The following is a 6,000-nucleotide window of genomic DNA, read 5'->3' on the forward strand; positions in this document are numbered from 1 at the left end:
GGCTGAAAAAGAAAAATCTTTGAACTTTACTGGATCTTCAACAAATAGAGCTTTTCAGGGTAACAAATGCTTAGATTTTTACCAATGTTAACAACACAGTAGTTGTGTCTATAGGGATATGGAAAAACGTACAGGCCTGACTCCGTGATCGGTTTTATAGCAAAGGAAAAAGAATTTAAGTACTGGTGCATTTTCAACTGTTAACATAGCTTTTGTTTTAACACTTGCCACCCCAAAGGAACAGTTTTGGTGCGTGTAGCACTTTAAAGAACAGAGGTTGCCGTGTACCCTATACCTTTGTAGGATGCCCTGATTTCACTGGAAGTTTCTCAAACGTCATAAGGTTTAAGAGTAAGGTTGAAACGTGAAAAAGGAAAGTGCAAATCACAATGTCACTCTGTACATGTGTTTTGTATATGAATGGCACAACATGGCAGTCATACTTAATGTGTGTTCTCAATAGCACTTTTCTTTCCCCAGATCTGAAATTAGTACCACTGAATTTAATAAGCTAACTCAGGGCAGGAAGCAACTGACAGAATAAGATCCACCTGATATTTTTAAGTGTATCTTTAAAAATTTTCTTTTTGCCTAACTTGAAAGCTAATCTGAGCTTTTTTAGGCATGAGTTCTACAAAATAAATTTTAAAATCCTCCAAACAAGTCTCTTCAGTAAGAGTAATAAGTTGTGCTGAAAAATCATAGTATGATCCTTTGAAACTGTTAGATAACAGAATAACTATATTGCAGCAATATTTAGTACTGCTTAATACTAAAGCCAATAAAAATATTTTAGAACTTAACAAAAAAAGAAATATTGACCCATTTTGAGTGCTGATTGTCTGTGACTGAAGTTATCCTTGTTAAACTTATCACTGTTCAACAGGCACCTTGGGATTTCAAATTAGAAGTCTAACTTTTACATGTAAAAACATAGGTGAGACAAAATTCATCTCTAGCTTCTGTTTGCAGCAATGCTACTACTCCTCTACCCCTGATAAACCCATTTCTGCCTTATGCTTATCTTTTTCCACGCAAGTTCAAGCCATAAATAAATTAATACATGTAAATTCAAAATTTGTGACATTTTCTTTCTTTCAGTTCTTTTGCAAATTTCAGTCATTACAGGGACAGTATTTCATTAAATATCTGTAGAGCGTGTAGGATAACATTTTGGCTGGTAATTCCAGTTGCTACTGATATCAAGAAAAGAGCCTGTATCGTTCATTTTGTATGCCATCGTGGATCTGATCCCAAACACCTAGAATTCTCAGCTACATCTTGGTTCTAGAAGATTAGAGAAAGAAAATCAATTTCTAAATTTATATATTTGCAAAGTGACACTTGCTAGTAAAGTTGTCAGAATCTTATTATGTTTCTTCAGTTGGAAGGTTTATAAAAGCTGCTTCATCCATATTAAATTCTAAAGTGAAATAAATTTATGTGGGAGAGAACTTCATCTCAGTTTAACATCAGTACAGTACCCCAAAGGATCACAGTTAGTGTCTAATTGAGCTTTTGCAACACAGTCACAATCACCTACATGAGGAGATAAAAAAGATGCCATAACTCTAAAAGAGAAAACACTTTATTCTATTCTGCTTACTCGTTCCCTCTTGCTTTTCGCTCCTTCCCCTTCCACACCCTTTAGAGCAATAGCACGCTGCATTTTAAACATTCCCACAACATATAAACATAGACATATTTTCCTAGCGATGACCTGGTTTATCAATACTTGAAAAACTTAAAATGATGTCTGGCCTAAGTTTTATGATCAAAATGAGCATGTTTTTTGCAATTCCTATTGAACTCTTCCTATAAAAAAGGCTCAGTTCTGGCAGTTGGGAAGAGCACTATAACACTGATTATTTGGATAGTTACCGTTATGGCTGCCACATAAAATTTAAAGACCTCTATAGCTGAGTGTATGGACTTCTCCAACTTAAAGTATGAAAATCAGCCTCCACTCTACAGTCCATAATACCCTCTTCTGTGGAATGGGCAAAAAATGAGGATCCCTACCACCCAGCCTACTAGTAGCCTACTTTAGATTCTCCTGTTATCAAAAATACTCCAGGACAACTTTTTTAGTAATATTAGCTTACCAAGAACAAGCAGGGTTATTGGAGGACCTTTAGCGTATTTTCTTTCCCTCTTGCACAGAACAATAGGAATATCTTATGCTAATGTGAAATATATATTATGCACTATCAAAATATGGTATAATGCATTCTATTGGATTAATGGAAACAGGGTGCTCAGACTATCTCTGTCAAAAGTGTTGCTTTCAGTCTCGGTATAACAATTTCTCTCAACCTTCTCACCTGTTCCAAATTCCCTGCAGAAATGTGATCATATCTAAAGCTGTCAAATGGAAATGATGGCTGTGCTTTTTAGGTAGGAAATGTTTTACAAGTCCACTTATTACAATGTAGAAAAGTTAGTGTTATGTGTTTTGCCCAAAAGGCCTTGCATTTAATATCTGAAATTACTTGCTGTGTCTTTCTGAAATGCAAGAAAAAACCACACTTGTTATTTCTCCTCATGTCTTCTCTCATCTTCTTTGAATGAATGTATTGAATCAATCCAATTGTTAGAGGGTGGTTGAGGAAGAAGTTCAATCAGATAGTTTTTAAGGTAAGAACAATTGGGGATTAACACTGACAAGCAGGAATCAGTGCCCAAACCCAAGAAGAGAGTCCAGATTAAGTAGGAACAAAGGGCACATTTTTTTGTCTGATGCAATGTAGCATTTCCTTCCCAGATCCGGAGCTTAATTTTTTTGTAACAGTTTTACAAAGAATAAATGAACAGGCCTCATTATATAATATTTATGGATCTTGGCTCTCTACTTTCTTTCATTCTTTTTTTTTTCCATTGAAAGATTATACTGGGAGACAGTTAATATCTTCATGTACCAAGAACTTTAGCTAGTTGCTAGCTAATTTTATCAGTCAAGAACAACTTGAGTTAACTCACTCAGTAAATCACAGTCTTAATGCTAAGCTGGTAGTCTTAGACCAAACATTTACTTTCTTAAATACTGAGTAAAATATTTTTCATTGTCTAATAGCACAAGTAACCTTGACTATGATTATCACAGTCATATGTCAATGCTTTACTAACTTATTTGGCCCTAGTTTGTGAGCTAATGGTGGCATATAAATGCTACCATTACTTAATGATTTTAGTAGAGAACTTACATGGGACAAAACCAAGTCATCTAAATAAAAGAAGGCGGCAGCTACATGGCCCTCCATAGTGTTGCTGTAATGCTTTCCTACTGAAACCTTTTTTCATGTCAAAAGTAATCTAACTGATGTTGAACAGGGACATTGGGGAGCCTTCCACAGAAAATGGTTATACACTAGTTTGATGGGACTTAGAGTAAATTGCAACTGTCACAAAAGATTTTTATTTCTAGATTTTGAGGGAGCTTTTAGAGAAACAAATGAAGAGTACTACAGCTGCTTGAGAAAAGAAATAAGAAAAATCTGAAATCCCAATGTATGTACAAGAGGAAAAAATCTTCTGGCTTTCAACTGCCGCAACACTGGTAAGTTCGTGATTGATATTCAGTATGCATAGTCCTAAAAATAAATCAATGCACGTTTTGAATGCTGTCTGTTTGGATACACATCACTGTACATTTTTCTGTTTTTAGGTCCTGATAGTGAATCTTGTGTTCTGATTTTACAATTATAATGTGATTCGTAGCTTTAAAGTCATTAAGATTAATGTCAGTAAAACCAGTTAAGATTTATATTCTGAATAAAATAAAAATTAAAAAAAAAAAAGTTTTGTCTGGAGTAGAGATGTGCCTTGAGTGTGTAATCTTTTTTTTCTATTTTCCATCTGACTTACAGTCTATTATTACATGTTGCTGGTAGCAACCTTAAAGCCAAAGAATGGCTTTGTATTCCACAATCCCTTTGGAATTAAGCTCCTCAGAAGGATGGCTGACTGTTACATAAATCAGATTTTACATAAATCAGTCTTAATAAAGGAACCATTATAACTGTATTCTGTTTGGGGGTATGCTATCCATTAAGAAACAAACAGCTTTTTCCAGCCACATGTAAGGAAGTGCCAGCCTGTCCTCAGTGCCTCCACAACTGTTTCTAGGGGATGAATAGTTATAACGCATGATGCTTGCCAAGTGCACCCAAGTCTCCTGGAAAGTAGCTATAGCAATGAAAGAATATGTCAGACAAGCCAAAGTCAACTGCCATTGCAAACATCAGGAATGTTGCACTGGATAATGGTCACTGTTAGACACAGCAGAGCCTTAGCTGAAATCTTCTGTGGTGATTAAGGAAAAAAAAAATAGCAGTAAGTTTAAATATTGATTTATATTTCATGGGCATCATCAAAAGGATTTAACATCTTGGAAAACACCTGGAGAATGCAAGGCCTGAGATCAACCTCTGTGCATAAAGCTCTGCCTCCAGCTTGGTAAGTATTGACATGTTCCTAGAAGAGAACAAACATATGCTATATCAGACGCTGTTACAGGTCTCTGATGAGAATGCCATTCATAAATAACTTAAATGTCACTAACTAATATAGTCTGACCTCCTGCATAATTCAGGTTATATATAATTCAGGTGTAATTCAATATAAAAAATAATCTAGTTTTTCCTGTATGGAAGCTAATAACTCCATGTGATTAAAGCACAGCTTCCAAAATGCACTTAGTTTTATTTTGAAGATTTAGAAGTGGGGAATCCAACATGTCCTCCTAATCTGTAACATGATTGTGTTAAGAAAGAATAGGGACCTTATTTTTATTTACATTCTTCTGTCAAATTTGTTGTCATGGATTCTCATTGTGCCTTTCACCACAAGATTAAAGTATCCTTGATATTTTTATTCTCATTTTGCAAAGGCCTAATAATAGCCCTGGAAATCCTATTGATAAACAGCCATAATTTATGTGAACCTGTCTTTTTGTCTTGTTTTCACTCATTGCTTATGATGATATTAAAGAAACACACAATCTTTACTGACAACTTCACTTTGGAAGTATCAAGGCAAACATTGGAAGTCTCTTTCCTTACATTAATAGCGCTTGATTTAACTTTCATAGTATAAGTTGAAGAATTGAAGGAATCATGCAGCCAATAGGACTTTTTTTCAGGATCTGTGTTTTCTAACATAAGATGTGTGCAATTATTCAATACCATTTCAGGCTCTCTTTGTTGGGATTTTCTTAAAAGCAGATGAATGACTTTAATTAGACTGAGTATCACCTGTGTCCAGGAATAGTCTCAGGGAAATAAATGGGACTACTTGTGAACTAAGGATCTAATTTAGGTCAGGGTGAGGTGACATAGCTTGATACTTACTTTGCCAGTTTTAGCAGGCAATATATTTTTGGACTGTTTTTTAGAAAGTTCAAAATTTCTCTCTATCTTCACCCAAAGATTGTGCAGTCTTTTTTAAGACTGATCAACAGACCAAAACTGCCTAAGAATATGAACTCACAGTCAAGTAAAATCATTAATATAATAAAAATAAATGTAAAGATCTTTCTTGTCAGCAATTAATTCATCTTTTCTTTTCTACTCTCTGAAACATCTCTTTCCTGATCTTGACACAATGAGTAAATATCAGTGCATTTGAGGTATCAGAGAATGCACTATAAAGCAAAAGCAATTTTAATCTTTTGGATATAAGTAACATAGACAGGACTATCAGTTTCTCACTGACCTTTCCTCCTTGATATGTGAATACAGACTTCAAGTATCTTTTTATTCTGGCTGGAAATTCTCATCAAACAGGGAGCCAGGAATATAATCCTGTGAAAAGTTACTCCATGCTTCCCGTTAGTTTTCTTGCATCTTTCTCTGAATTATCTGGTTCCCACCACTGTAGAGGAAAAAATTCTAGACTCGACAGGTGTGGTTCATTATAATAGTTTTTGTATTTCAGGAAGCATATTAGTCATTGACAGAAAATAAAAATGTTCATGATCTTGCACAGCCATGCTTTTGCATT

Source organism: Aptenodytes patagonicus, chromosome 1 (genome assembly GCF_965638725.1).
Source record: "Aptenodytes patagonicus chromosome 1, bAptPat1.pri.cur, whole genome shotgun sequence".
NCBI lineage: Eukaryota > Metazoa > Chordata > Aves > Sphenisciformes > Spheniscidae > Aptenodytes > Aptenodytes patagonicus.